Source organism: Zonotrichia leucophrys, chromosome 4 (assembly GCF_028769735.1).
Source record: "Zonotrichia leucophrys gambelii isolate GWCS_2022_RI chromosome 4, RI_Zleu_2.0, whole genome shotgun sequence".
NCBI classification, from domain to species: Eukaryota; Metazoa; Chordata; class Aves; order Passeriformes; family Passerellidae; genus Zonotrichia; species Zonotrichia leucophrys.
Window position 1 is genome coordinate 20,741,051 of NC_088173.1, and position 16,213 is coordinate 20,757,263.

Consider the following 16,213-nt stretch of genomic DNA (forward strand, 5'->3'; position numbering starts at 1 on the left):
TTTTTCTCACAAAGGAGCAAGAATTGCAATACTGGAGCTCTTGCTCCTGTGATAATTAAAACATGAATCTGAATGAATAGAAATAAAAAAATGAATAGAATAAAATACTGCTGTGAAGAAGTCTATTCAGCACAAAGCGAGGTCTTTGGGAGCAAATAGAAGCAGTAGAAGGACATAAACTCTTGGACTGTGCCATAAAATCCAAGCTATCTGCTGGACTAGTGTGCATAAAATTTAATTTTTTGCTTGGGGAGGGATTTCTCAAGGTACAACAGGTCAAATATCAGAGGTTTTGGTTTTGTTGTGGCAGGTCAGTCAGTCTGTTGTCTAGATTAAAAAAGGAAGATAAATATTGTCTATATCAATTCATGTCCTTGGATTTGTCTTGTTTCTTACTGACAGATGTGTTATGAATTTGTCATTAGTGTTCCTTTTGTGCATTAAGTGATTTGTAGTGAAAAAACCTAGAAACAGTAGTTAGATTCAACATTACCCAGACTTGTTATTTCTTCCATTTGTTTTTTCAATAGGGTAATTGTTCATTCACCATCCATTTGAGACTCCCAAGATTTCGAGCCCTGTGCTTGCTCTTCCAGCTGTGTTGGCAATTGGATGGTGTGGTGTATTCTGTGAGCACCTCACTGTAGTAGTTGGGGATGGTAGACTGCCTGGTGGATAGCATCTGTCTGGAGTTTAATTATTGCCTTTTCTTTCCTTAAGAAAGAGGTTTGTGCATGCATTTTTTTTCTTGTCCTTGATAGAAAATACTTGGATTTTGGTTTTGCACTACAGTTATGTGGAAAGGTTTAAGTTCATTAAATGCCTTTGACAGAGTTCTGATGAGCCTAGGTAGATCAGGAGCCAGATGCTTTTACAACTGGAAAACTTTGGTTTTGCACAAGTAAATGAATCCCATGGGGGAGGCAGTTCTACTTCACTTATGGAGGGGGGTAGTTCTGTTCTTTTATTCCAGCCTCTTTTACAGCCTTGTAGCTCTCTTTAAGCTAGACCACTCACTGGTTGCCTAAAGCTGTGGCCTGAAACCTGGTACTCAGTACTATTCTGGCAGAGCAGAAGAGACAAATGTACATCCTTATAGACATCATTTACCTTATTGTAAATAGCCATAATCCACCTATGAATTTTGCCTATGAGTGGTTTTCTATTCTATATATGTATATATTAATTACTAATAAATCAGCAGAAAGCAGAGCAGTAGGAATTTATGTCAGAAGACCACCTGGGGCTTTCAAATGTGAAGGTATTTATTACCTTTTTCCCTAGTTTACATCTTCTGGTTTCCCTTTCCTGATTTAGCAGTGATTTTTGTGAGGAGCTATTGGCAGTTTTGGGAAGGGCCCACCAGAACATCAGTTGTGGTTATATTAAACTCCTTGCCATATCCAAAGCAGTTTAATAGTTACATGCTGTCATTCTTTTTCTGGATTACATGAAAAGAATTTGGGTAAAATAAGGATTTTCCTCCTAATAGTTGGAGAGAGACTTCAGAGTTGGTTACTCTGAGCAAAAGTGTTTAGTGTTAACTAAAAGACATGTGATGGCAGCTCTGAGAATTAGAGATATTTTCTTAATTTGACAAGATTTACCAATATATGATGTTATGCAAGATGCAGCCACAGGATCATGAAAACTGCATCCATAAGGACATGAATCCCTGCTTGCTCTTGTTGATTGGACTCTGTCTTGGAGGGCAGAAGCATGTTTTTGTACACAGACCGCAGAGGCCTTTCTGATTGGCACTCTGGGTAGCTTTGCTTTAGTGCTAGCTATGTTAGTGGGTAGGATGGTTTTTTTGTTTTGTTTTTTTTTTTTTTTTTGTTTGCTGGGTTTGTTTTTTGGTTTTGTTTTCCTTTTTTGAAGGATCTAATTTGTTTTTTCTCTGAGGTTTTACATCTCAGCAGGGACCTGGAAGATGATGATAGTTTTCTTTCTCAATTTGGTTCCATTTTAAGTGAACTGTAATAGAAGGACCATTTTCAGCCTCTACAGATGACGTGGAAAATGTGCTTGATGATGTATCTTGGGGATATTTACTTAAGTGCAGTACAGTGATTGAGTTTTGAGATGATGAGCTTTGAGTTGCAGAACTCGATGTCTGAAGTAATTAATGACAAAAAAGTGGGATCCTTAGTGTATTTTAAACAGCATGTAGTGCTTCAATGAGGCAGAGTGTATTGGAAAAACATGCGTAAGCAGCAGAGAACAAATGCTGTTTTGATGGCAAAAAGGAATCTACATAAATATGTTTCTCATATGAACTTTACCTCAAATCATTCCAAATTTGCACATCTGTAGAGATGTTATTTACCTGATCACTTAAGAATCTGCATAGCTGTGTGATGGTTGCTCTGTGCAGTTGGTTTGCAGTTTATTACCTGCTCTGTGTCTGCTTCTCCTGAAAGGAACATAGCTGGAGCATGGTAGAAGAGGGCTGCCATCCCTCAGATGCTGAGAAACGGTTTTTGGAAGAAATCTTGGCAATGAAGGGGTGAAGTGAAGAAGTGCCTTGCCAGGAAGCAGCTCCCCATTTTTTGCCGGGAGAGTGGCTTTGTTAGGCTGGGTGGAGCAGGGAGTCAGAGACTCACTCAGCTGCTAGAAAGGCTAAAAAAAAAGCAGTAAGATGGGCTTTGGAGAAGCAGTCTGGCTTCTGTGAGTTCAGTTTTTAAAGATGGCTAGAAAGATTCTAGAAGATTGAAAAAGAGCTGCCTGGAGTTTGTTACAAACCAGACTCTTGCTGGAGTTTCAGGCTTGATCTGAGACCAGTAACCAGAAATTTGCTGTGCAGGGATGGGGAAAATGACTGTGTCCAAAACTTCATTCTGGTTACCCTTTAGAACTGAATTCCTTACTCCAAGATTTCATTTTTCATCCCAACTTATTTGCAAGAAAAAGGTGCTGCATCAATTTATCAGAATTTACTGTAATTGATGACTTCAATTGATGACTAAAGTAGTAGTGCAGATAAATCCACTGAATGGATTTTGGATTGTGGTAAATTTGAGTGACCATTGCAGTGTGCAGCAACTCACTGAAGTAGTAGAAGCAAATGCCAGCCATTGTTTAAATTACAGATCTTAGCTTTCTTCTCTTTTTTTATCCCCCACCTTAAGATCTTAACCCCCTTTTTAAATTCTAGTGAAGCTCCCTTGATCTTCAAAAGTCAGCTACTGGAAAAAATTTGGAACAAACTGATGATGGCATTTTCATGTTTTCTATAGTTAAATAATATCTTGAGTTTATGAAGGGTAGAATACCTCAATGTAGCAGTGGTTGAAATGCTGGTATTCCTTGAGAATTTACTAGGAAAAAAGTCTGAGATGATGTACCTTGCTTGTGCATAAGTAAAATGGAGCTGGGTTTGGTTTGTTGGTTTGGTTTGGTTTTGGTTTTTTCCGGAGAAAGGTGAAAAGTTTCAGCTAAAAATACTTGTGGTCCTGTGGCAGTTTGTTAATTAAGATTTTTCTTAACACTAGCCATTCACTTTAGGAATTTAGGGTATACATGTTGTCTGGAAAAGTATGTTGCGCAATTTTTCTAGACCAATTATAGTATTGTGGTTTGTTTTAATTAATGCCAAGATATGCTACTGCACTGCCCCAGAAAAAAGAAGTAATGCAGTGTAGATTTCGTGAATATAGTATCCATAATGTGGACAGAAAATGTTAAGTGAGTGAGGCTGGTACTGGTCAGACAGTGCCTTGAATGATTCTCCTGTTCCAGAAATTGGATTGCCTGAGGCATGAACTTAGATGTTTTGCTCCAACTTCAGGGCAGCGTTTTCATTACATTGCATCTTAGAGATGCAGGAGCTGTGGTTTTACTTCCTCTGGCTTGTTAAGTAAGACTTTGTTAATTTATCAAAGAGGCACACCAGGAGAGGCAGTCACCTAAATGCTGCTTCAGGGTGGCACCATCAGGGATGGCAAATCTTATTTCCTCTTTAAAGAAATCATAGTACAGAAGCAAAAAGCTGTGTCATGACACCTCTCTTGCTTCTAAGTCACCCCCAGTGTATTTTATTGTCATGAGGAAGCAAGTACCAGATTCTCTGTTGTTGGAGATTTTTTCAGAGATGGCTTAGAAAGCAGCTGTGAGGAGCAGATTCTCACACCCTGTTTCTGTGAACAGCAGAGGTTCTCAGGTTATTTTTAACTACAGGTAAAAGTGGCAATATGAAGGCCTTGAGAGCCTTGCACATCAGAGTTCTCAGGCAGCTTTCTCATAACAAGTGGATGTTCTATCTTTGGCTGTTTTGGGAAAGCAAGAATAATTTTGAGAACCCAAATCTTGGTATTGGAAACATAAGGAGGAGTTGGTGTGTAATCTCTGACCTATTGTGAGCTCAGATTTTGCGGTATGCATGAAGTGAATTAACACTGTTATAAAAAGTGCCTGATTGATCAATAAAGTGGAGTCGATGCTGATCAACGCAGGGTGGGTCATCTCCCCTCCAACTTCAATATATCGCCAACTTCAATACTCTGTGACCTAGGGAAGTTTATACACCCTGTCACTGGTTATGGATCCTTCACCCTGTGTTGGACTTTCTTTTGGTTTCTGCAGATGTAGATTCATAAACAGTTGCAACTCAGTATTACCTCAAAAATCCTTCTGTTTTTTTTTTCTTCTGCTGTTACTTCCTGCCTTGATTTTAGGAAAAGGGTCATCTTAGCAGCCTCCTTTTAACTAAGCTTGGAAAACACCTAGATTTAAATGTACTCAGCATAAAGAAAAATAAGGTAGTGATGATTTTAATTGAGGAAGAAATTCTAGCTGGATATGTAGGTGGGAAAAATTGTTTCAGGGAGAAGTAAAATGACTCCCTGTTGCTGTGTTAGGAATGAAGGCCTGTAATAGGAGCCAGCATTTGGGGACAGGAAGGTATGTGTAGTACTTCTTCCTCATGACAGCTTGCTGGATATCACTTGACAGCTAGGTACTGTAAATTCTCAAATTCATGAACTGAGAGAACTGAGTTTTCTTCAATTAAATACTAATTTAAATGATAGATTAATATTTTATTCACAAAGTGTTGAAATAGAACATAAAAGAAGGTTATGGATGAGTTGACATAACATTTAAATTGTAAAACAGTTGTCTGATAAGTAGGAAATGCAAAATGAGAGATACAGCTCACTTCATAGAGAATTTCAAATTTGGAGAATTTTTGTTCATATTTTGAGTGATATGCAATGCCTGTTTTGTATAGTGAATGAGGATGGCAGGGATTTAGATTTATTAATGGCAAAATCTATGAGGACTTGAAAAACAGATGGTACTTTGAAAAATCTACACAATGCAATCCAAGTGTTCACATTATGAAAAAATTATAGTGTAAGGCAATTGAAGAAAAATCACAGAACACTCATTGTTGTAAATACTTTTTCCTAGTTTATTTAAGATTCTTTTTCACAAATAATTGAGCACTAACATTGCTGATCAATATGAGAATAATTACTTTCAAAGCAACAGGCACACATAATGAGAATGTAGTAGTTCAGTTCATCATGAAGTTGACTCTATGCAAGAACATAGTGTGGATCATAACAAAACACTGTGTAGACACTCATAACTCTCAGTGTGGGTGAGAAACCTTACCTGCGTTCCCCATTTTAAAACCAGACATGTTCATTCCTAAGAGACTCACAGAACAGTTGAGCTTGGAAGGGACTGCAGGGCTGCATCAAGTAATATTTTGATCTTGTAGAAGAATGAAGATTCCACAATCCACCTTGGTGACATTTTGCAGTGTTTGCCCAATGTCACAATAAGAAAGGCTTTCCTGATGTTCTACTGCCATTTCCTGCATTTCAGTTTGTGTCCTGTTGCCTCTGTCCTGTGACTGGTCACCACTGGCAAACTCCAGTCTCTCTCTTTCTTTTGTGTCCCATCCCTGAGGCTTCTCTTCACTATGCTGAGTGCCTTTATCTCTCTCAGCTTCTCATAGAAAAAGATGATTTTGTCCCTTAATAATCTTTGTTGCCCTTCACTGAAGTTCTTCACTGTGCTCTCTTGTACTGGGGAGCTTGAGGCTGGAGTGAGCCCTCCTGATGTTTCTCACTAGTACTGAACAGAGGGAAGGAAGCTCCAGTTTTGACCTCCTGGAGGTCAGGTGCTCTGGGCCATCTCTGATGTGAGGGCACACTGCTGGCTCATGGTCAGCTTGTCTACCAGGACTGTCAGGTCCCACTTGGCAAAGCTGCTTCCTGCAATTTGGCCCCCAGCCCATACTGGTGCCTGGTGTTCCTCCGCAGGAACGGGACTTTGCACTTCCTCTTGGTTGCATTTCAGGTATTTTGCTCTTTTCTCAGCCTGTCAAGATTCCTCTTCACAGCAGCACAACCCTCTGATGTACCCACTATGCCTGGTTATGCACTGTCTGTGAAGTTGCTGAAGGGGCACTCTGTCTCACCTTGCAAGTTATTGATGGAGATATTGAACAGTATTGGTTCTCCTATTGACTCCTGGGGTGTGTCTTTGATGACTGGCCTACAGCTGCACTTGGTGCTTCTGATCCACAGTGCTCTGAGCTCAACACTGTGGACAGTTTTCATTGTTGATCACTCTTGATTTTAGATGGAAAACTTGATTGATACTAACTGCTGGTGTGGGCAAGGATTTTTAAATACACATGGAAATGCAGTAGTCTGTGCATAGACACCAGTAATTGATCTAAAAAGCCAGTCAACAAGTACAGAAATCTGTTTTCCTGATTTCTGAGGTTCATGGGAAGCATTAATATCTGCTTCATCCAGCTGTAGATAATCCACTGATCTTCCAGTGTCCTCTTGTTTTCATGTCAGAACAGGGCGGAAAGACAAGAACCCTTGTAGTTGCTCTGTCTGCATGGGGAAACCTGAGATCAGCAGGGTTAGTGTCAGCAGAAGAGTAACTTTAAAAAATCTAGTGACATTATAAGTGAGAAAGATGCCAAATATACCAAGCAGGGAAATAAATGCATCTATAGCAAGGTGCTGGGCTGTCACAGATGGCTTTTAGTCATTGTTATTCTAAGGTTAAAGCCAATGCAGAATCTTCAAGTGTGTTCTTAGAAGAGTGGAGTTTTGAGAGATAAGGAACAGGGTGATGCTGCTTTGCATATGAAAGATCACAGGATGAATATGAAAATAACCTTCTCTCACATTTGATCCTTAGTGTTAACTGTTGAGCTAGAGATGCTCTGTGACAAAAAAATTCTGATTTAAAAGTTTTATGTATGCTAATAAGTGGATGGGTATGATGTTTTCATAATTCCATTAGGTCCCTTTCCCTGTTAGCATCATATTCATGTAATCCAGATGGGTTCTTTTCATCTCAACATGTTCTCTTTTGATTTGGGGTGTAGGAAACACAAAAGTTGAGTGGCGTGTAAGGCCTGTGATCTAACAGGATAGAAAAAATTGAATAGAATGTAGTTTATTCTAATTTATTAAAAGAAAGTATTGGAAGTTATTCAATCTTTACTTTATATTTGTGATAATCACTTATTTGGAAGGTAGGACAGTTTCCATAATCATGTGTGTGCTTGTCATCTGCAGGAAAAGTAGTAAGAAGAGTTTTTCTTTGGAAGCTTCTAGCAGGGTCTAAAGTCCAGCACTGCATTTAGTTAATATAGATTAATTTCTAGAGATTCTGCTTCTTGGAGAGATGTAATGTGTACCTGAATTTTATATATCAGTCAATAGTAATCTGTATCATGTTAAGGATTTCAAACACAGCACAGAATTCCTCTAAGCAGCATTCTTTATATTCCTCTTCCTTAAGAGCTAAGCTGTGGAACCTCATGCAGAAATCCAATATATCTGCTTTTTTTTATTAGGAGGCTGTAGTTAAGTGACTTATCTGTTACAGTCATGACATGGTTTGTTTTTGCCATCTGTCAAGCTCAAGAGAAAGATTTCTGATTGTGTTTTTTGTGTTCATGGTAGCTATGATGAAAGCATCTATGGAAGGTGAATCCATTAATGCTGTAACTTGGTCCTGTTTACTAACTTGTGGTTTAGGAATTTTTAAGGATTTTTCTTTGTCATTTTTGGAATTTGGAAAGAGGAAACCTGATTCTACTTGGACCACCTTCCTTATTTAAAACTTTTTGAATCATAATGAAAATTGCATGTTGAAATTCTCAGAATATATTTAATGACTTTTGCTGTGATTCCGGTTCCTATACCTTCATTCACTTCCTGTATTCTCATTGTGGCTGAAAGTTTGCAAATACAATATACAGTCTTCAAAAAGAGACATTGTTTGAAAGTGCCTTGGCACCTGCCAGTGTGTTAGTGAAAATTCATGGCAAAATTTCTGCACAAACCTTGAAATATTTTGCAAACTTTGAGCCTTTGGGGATTTATTGAAAGTGAGGTCACCACTCACAGTGTGGTCGTGCAAAATGGTAACTATGGCAACTGCAGATACTGGAATGGAGAGTAAGCAGGGAGGTTTATGTGAAAGAAGTGATATCCTTGGACATAGAAAACATCCTTAGAGAGCTTCCTCAGATGAAGATGACAAATAGATATTTTTATGGTGTGAAGTTCCTTTGTTTTCTAATGCCAAACAAAATAAAACTTCCAATGACCAGTTCTCTTCCAAGTTTATTTTAATAGGTACTTCAGGTTTTAAAGATAAGTTTAGCTTGTATTTCCTCATAACTTAAAACTTGTGGCTTATTCTTAGGTCTTGAAAGGCATTAACACCTTAATTAAATCCAGGAAAAACCAAGGCTATGAAAATAAGCACCCTAAAATTTTGGTGTCTCTCTCAGCTTAATGAGAAAAAGAAGGGAAAATGGCTTTTGAATTTTGACAGAAAAATTTTATGGAGTAATTGTGGGTGAATGTTAAAGTTACCTAAACAGGCATGTACATAGACAATGCTGTAAAGTATTTTGATTTAAAGCCTGTGGGAACAGAAAATTTTTGGTGTTTTTCAAGGCATTCTAAGCTGTGTTAGTTGCAAAAGCTCTCATTGGATTCTGCAACACTTGCAAGTCTGCTGGGAGTGCCTACACCACTTTATGAAATCTCCAGCTTTTTTGATTTGTTGTTTTTGCAGTTTTTGTTTGGTTGTTTTTTGTTTTGTTTTGGTGGGGTTTTTTTGGAATTCTATTTTTCCAAATACTATTCAGTGCTGGATTTGATTTCTGTGATTTTTACCATTGCTGCTGCTTCCTGTTATGAGTTTTTGCATCCGAAAGACTGGGTGGAAAAAGCAAAGGACCTATCTTCTCCTAATATTGCAGTTCATGGAGTATTCTGTCAATATATACAGAAGTGCTTTGTTCTGCAGCTGATTGGATGAAATTCTGCAGTCAGTGCTAATGACAGAGTCTCTTGTCAAAATGTTCTGTTTAGGACATCCCTGACTTCCTCAGTATGCTCATAGTGTTTTGAGGTAAAGGTGAGCCTCTGGCAGTTCTTCTTTGAAAGGCAGAACCAAGAGTACTTGGAAAGAAGCATTTTATGCATCTTTCTTTGAGAGTTGAACTCCTGGAAACTGTTAGTGTTGTTTACACTGTGACTTCCAGAAAGTGCTGTCATTCTGATGTAGACCAGGGCAGGCTGATGATCACAGAATCCTTGGACAAGCTGGGTGTAGGAGCCATGATGATGTGACTCTGTCCTCTGCTGTAGTGACAGGGAAAGCATGACCTTTAATCCTCTCTTGTGTCATCCTTGTCATTAAATATACATGGGTGAAATCTTTGCTCTAGTGAAGGTTATGGCAGTTTTGCTGTTAACTTCAGTGAAGTCAGGGCTTTACAAGTTGTGTATTACAGGGAAAAAGGAGAAGGTTTAGATTCAGGTAACTCATGAAGTTTATTTTTTTAAGTTCTATTGAATGCAAGTATGAGTTCATTTTGTAATTTTTGTGGTCTCTTAAAAGTAGTATTGCAGTCTGTCTTTACCCTATACAGCCACAGCCTTGCCATTCTTTGTTGTTGCTTGTTGCAAGAAGGGCTATGGCAGGATATGAAGCTGGAATGCAGAAATAAAATGCCATTATGGATAATTTTCTCTTATTAGGGGATATTCTCCCCTTCCCCAGCCCAAATATGCACACTCTTGCCATGGCAGGTATCCTAGCTTTGAATCATGTTTGATTCTAATGTAATGCAGAAGCAGATGGAATTTGAACAATCAGCAGAGGATGAACTAACAGTAAAATAGCTGAGGAGGCAATGAAAATTTTCAGTTAAGGAACATGGTATTCAGTGCAAAGACTCAAGGAATTTATTTTTAAATTAATGGTTGGTGGAATAGATTCCTACACTTTCAAAATCCAGCTGTGGAATATATCCAATTGCTTGCAAAAAATGTGCCTCCTCCTGGTTAGCAAGTGTACCTTCTTTAATTACGATTCAAGCAAACAGTGTCAATGTCATTGGTTTAGTTTATCTGTAACCAGTGTCAGGACTGAGCCTGCATTTGAACTTGTTTAGTGCTGTTGTGACTCAAAACAAGATACAAATAGAATGCAGGATAGAGCTTATCCTAGTCCTCTGAACTATCAAGTTTGCTGAAGTAGTTTGTAATTCCTGGTGGTAACCTAGTTTTAAAATTAATTTTGAATTTATCTTTTGATGTCCTTTTAATCTTTTGGTTTCTTTTGCTGTTGTGTATAAAGCATAGATATGCAGAAATTGCTTTTAAAAGAAATGCTTGTCACCAACAATCTTTTTCTTAATCACAATTTTTTTTTTCATCTTTGGCTTTGATTATGGTAGTATTGAATCCCAGACTGAAACCAGCTAATGGATTTTGCAGAGAAAAAGCATAGTTACTATGGCTACGCAGCACCCTGAAAGCTTAAAAGGACAAAGCATAAATGAACACGGTCCTGGCTGCTTAGCCATTTGCAGAATAGATTGTAATAACTTAAAGTCTTTATTATTGCTTTTCAGATTTTCAGAAAAAGCAGGATGTTAGTCCTCTAAGAATTTCTATTTTATTATTAGATTAAATCATAACTTTTGAAGTAGCATATTTGAAAAATATTTTTGAAAACAGGCTCTGTTTTTAGCCAGTTCATCTCACATGTATCACAGGCTGTAGCATGTGATGCAATTTACTATTGCAGGTAATGTCATCTCTGATCTTTTTACCATGGTATTTTAAAATGAGTCAAAATTGAATCCTCCTATGGATAGGTAAACACAAAGTATGTGTGGTTTGACAAAAAATTAATGTTCTTTTTATAGCTTTCACTGTAATTTTGACTGAAATATTTTTAACTTTGATTTTCTTACAAACCAACCTACAACCAAGAAAACCAACCTACGTATTCAAGAGAAACACTTTGAATACAGTGAAAAATAATAAAACACATTCATGGTTAGGCTTATACAATTAGGGATTGAATTAGCAGTTTTTAGGATGACCCTAGTGACTGATGGAATCAGTTCTACTACCTGTCTTTGCTTGGAAAATAAAATGCATTAGAATCATAAACATGTCACTCATTAACCACAGGCTTATTTCAATGGCCTATTAAAAATGCAGAATAAAAGTTTTTAGAGTGGAATGATAAAATGCATCTCTTGTTCATGTCTGTACACAGATAATTTTCAGCCATGTACTTTGGCTATGGGTAGTAAACCACAGGAAAGGTAGCAGTTGAGCATACAGGTGGTGTAAAGGCATATTTATCTGCTCTTATTTGCAGGCAGAGGGGTCTTGTATTTGTGTTTTGGTTTATCCCTCCAGCAATATTTGCATATATTCATGAAGTGGACTGACTTGGTGCATGCACAACAGACTGGCTGAGTTCTACTCCTTTTGTAGATCTGCCCTGTGCTCTGTAGAAGTGCCATATTTTGCTTCCTTTGTCCATGGTGTTATTTATGTCTAAAACATGTAAAGAAGCCTTCTACCTAAAAATAGCAGAATCATTGTACAGAATTTCACCATAGAGACCAGAAATGTAGACTAATCTGCAAAACATGTTTGGGCCAAATTCCAAGGTGAGCAGATGAGTGTGCCTGGAAAACCCAAGAATAACCCAAGGAAATTATAGGGAAATGTAGGGTGATTTCATCCCAGCTGGCAACTGAGTGTCAGGCAGCCACTCACCCACTCCCTGCCTCTACCCTCCAGTGGGGAGGAGAATCAGGTAAAAAAGTAGGGTTTATGGATTAAGGGTTTGTGAGGTTAATAATTGAAACAAAATAAAATATAAATAATCCTAATTATACTATTAGTAATGAAAAGAAGGGAGAGGACAGATTCTATGACTAAAAGCAAGAGAAACAAGTAATAGGTACTACAGCTTCTCACCCCCTGCTCATGGATGCCCAGCCCTTCTGAAAGTAGTGATCAGCCCCTTCCAGCCAGCTTCCCCCAGTTTATGTCCCGGGTGTGACATTCTGGGATGTGGAATTTCCCTTTGGCCATTTGAGGTCAGCTGTCCCAGCTGTGCTCCCATGGCTTCATGTGCCCCCTCCTCACTGGCAGAGCCTGAGGCTCTGAGAAGTCCCGGATTAGGGGTAAGCACTGCTGGGCAGCAACCAAAACCAGGAGTGTGATAGGAACATTATCCCTGCATTGAATCCAGAGCACAGCACTGTGCCAGCTACTGAGGACACAGTTAACTTTATTTCAGCCATAACCAGGACAGGAGGGGATGCTGATGGAAAATTATTGTGGGAATTTAATCCTGTTGTTTGCTGTGGATCTGAGGTTGCTCAGTTGTAGTAGTTCTTGAAGTAGCTCTAGGCTCTAAACTAAAGTGTTGTGTTGTGTAGGAATGGCCCAGAAGGTCTGATTATTTTTGAGATCTCCACAGGATATGTTCCTAGCTGATCTTGGTTTTGGTCAGACAAATCTAAAATAAAAGATTTGAGACTTAGAAATTCAGTAGGCCAGTTTTCCTAAGTCTGAACATTTCTTCTTTAATGTGCAGCTTGAACAATGCCTCTGTTGCAATTTCATCCAGAATGAGTGTGTTTAGGACTTGGGTGATATTTACTGAAGAGTTTGGGATTTTTTGATGCTTACTTCAGAGAGTTTTTCAGAACTTCACTTAAAAATGTATGTTTCTTGCATGTCTTAATTCAGGGAGAATGGGTTCTCAAGATAGAATCTCAGGTAAAGTAGGAGTTACTTTCATGAAATCAGTGTTATTGGTTTATCTTGAATGAAAATGTGTAGATAAATTTTCCTCTTATTTACATTTCTTTGGTCATTATAAATATGAGGATGTAAAAATTAGAGGGGCTGGCTAGTAATATTTTCTAGGTGATGATAGCTATCAGAAGTTGTCCCGCAGTAAGCAGCCATTGTGGTCTTTTCATTCCAAAACTTACATTTCAGCATATTATTTCCTTATTCTTAAAACTTTTGCAGGATTTGTTTTGCTACATGCAACATAATGATTTTGAAATTTTAATTATATAAAGACTACCATCATATTGACAGGGTTTTAAAATAACCTCTCTCTCCCACCTTGCTTTAGATCATTTAAATGTAATACTCTTGAAAAATTAAATTATTAAAACAATAAAATAAAAAGTAAATGCCTGAAGAGAGGAGCTTATTCATGGGTCTTTATTTCATTCATGTCTTTTTTTTTTTTTTTTGCTTGAAGAAATACTTCATTTATTGTTTACTTAAATACTGCAGAAAAATATGCTGTTTGAAATTCAGGAATGGATCAGTTAGAAGGGCTTTGACAGAAGACTGAGACTGTGTGATATTTGGTGTTGCCATGGGAAACTGCTTTGCAAGAACACTTGCAGAGCAGATGGACCAAGATAAATAAAACAAATACAGGTATTGAATAGAGATTGTTTAATGCTCTGTGAAAAAATAGGAAAACAGGAACTTAAGTCTATATAATATAGTTCTTTGATTTGCTCTTTTTTAATGGGTGTGCTGTTTCATAGAAGTAGTTCCACAGTGAAAGTTTCCTATAAATTTTGTTTCCAAGAAATCAAAGAAAATGCCAGGTTTATCTGCCTCATCTGTATAATGCAAAATCTGTGTTGTCCTTACTTTTGCCATAATCTACTGCTGTTTGGGGCTAGTCTCTGAAGTTACATTTAAGTACACAAACACTATGAAATGAAAAATCTTTGTATTTAAGATGCTATAATTTTGTTAGCTTCACATGCGCTTGGCTACTGGCAGCTCTTCTATAACCTTATAAACCAGCTTTTATCCTTGATTTAAGAAATAAAAAAGATAAGACTCATACTGTGTTTAAGAGCTAGAATATCTTTGTAAACATGTTTGGTTACAAACAAGTTTGTTTCCATAGCAACATGAACACAAAAGATGCCCATATGACTATCTACATATAGCATGCCTTTTTATGAGTACCTATGTGCAGAAATACATTGTATTTCTGTTTAACTTGTATTCTTTGTTTTGCCTGGCGACAAATAAAATAGGCACATGCTGTTTATCTTTTTCTCTAAGGAGACAGGTCATTAGAAAATTTAAAATATAATTTGTAATCATATCTTTTCAACAACTCAAATTCAAACTTGCATAAAGAAAAAGCTTATGGAAAAATAAAAGCTTTATCTGATCCCTTGAAGATGTGTGATTTCAATTGCTAAAGGGGTTTTTTTCCTCTAAGTAATATGTTGATTATTAGATATTTCTTTGGATTTTCTAATCTAATTGTGCTTCTGTTTTTCATGACTTACAAAACTTATTCCACAGGTTGATGTCTCCACGAGTGGAACAATTCTTTGGGAGATGTTGACGTCAACCTATTAGTGCTTACATAGGTGTTGATGTTTGCATTTAGTATAAAATGCCATGAAATTCTATTCCACTGAACACCATGCAGGTGATTCACATTTTTAGAGTGCATGTTAGCCAGCTATTTTGACTGGTCAGAGCAAGGTTTGTTTGCTTTTCAGTGTATCTTTCCATTAGGAAAGGAAATAAATTTGATACATTTGTTATTAGTAAACTTTAAATATCGGATGTGAATACCGATCTGAAGTTCTATGTTTATTTATGTTCTGCTTTCTCATGGGAAACTAGAAGTGTTAGCAGCAGAAATTATTGGAGAAAATTTTTTATCTTTAACAATGACAGACTCACAGAATTTTTAGGGTTGAAAGCAACCTCTGGACATGATCTGGTCCAACCCCCGTGCCAAGGCAGAGTCAGCTAGAGCAGCTTACACAGGAACACATCCAGCTGGGCTTTGAATATCTGCAGACAGAGAGACAATTAATTGGATCAGAGTATCTGAATTTCTCCTGTTGCTTTTAATCTACCGTTTTAAAATCCTGCCATCGATATCCAGGAGTCCAAAAGACATGTTGACATTCATTAGCGTCAGGGTTCCTATATATTTCTAGCTTTCAGCTATAACCTTTTAAAGCCTTTTACACTAGCTGTATTGTGCTAGTATTGTACTACAGCTAGTGTATTTACACTAGCTAATTGTACAATTTTTCCCCCATGCATTGTGGAGAAGAGATTTCATGGGTGATTAATTTAACCTCTTTTCAATTTATTTTAAGCAGAGACCAGTTAAATAAATGGCTTTCCAGAACCATAGAATTGTGGTTGGAAGAGACCTCTGGAGACTGTCTAGCCCTTTGGTCAGAGCAGGGTCATGGGGCCACCTAGCACACATTGCTCAGGACTGTGACCAGTGGGGTTTTGAATACCTGCAAGGATGGAGATGCATCTTGGGCATCCTGCGCCATTGGTTGACCACCCCCATAGAAAAAAAAAATCATCATGTTGAAATGGGATATCTTGTGTTTAATTTGTGCCTGTTGCCTCTTGTCCTTTTACTTGATACCACTGAGAAAAGTTCTGCTCTCCTTTTTCTGCCACTGATCAGGTGTCTATAAGCACAGGACAGATCCCATTGAGCCTTCTCTTCTCAAGGCCCCCACCTCTCACAGCCTCTCCTCATACAAAAAGTGCTCCAATCCTTTACTTACCTCCACAAACTTCAGCTGGCCTTGCTGCAGTAACTCTCTGTCTCTCTAGGGCCCAGTTCTGGGCAGCCCACTGCAGCATTCAGGATGGCTGAGCAGTGCTGAGCAGAGAGGAGGGATGTCCTCCCTCAGTGTGCTGGTGATGCTCTTCCTTGTGCAGCGAGGGTTGCTGGGGAGCTTCTTTGCTGCAAGGGCACACTGCTGGCTCATGGCCAGCTTGTTGTCCCTCGGGTCCTTTCTGCCAACATGTCTGGGATTCTTCCTGCCAAGTGCAGCACT

General features: G+C 38.1%; 1 protein-coding gene across 14 annotated transcripts in view; it reads left to right on the top strand.

Moving 5' to 3' along the window:
• The window catches only part of MARCHF1 (membrane associated ring-CH-type finger 1), a 230,722-nt gene that overhangs the window by 56,680 nt on the left and 157,829 nt on the right, over positions 1–16,213 (top strand). The window lies entirely within an intron of this gene.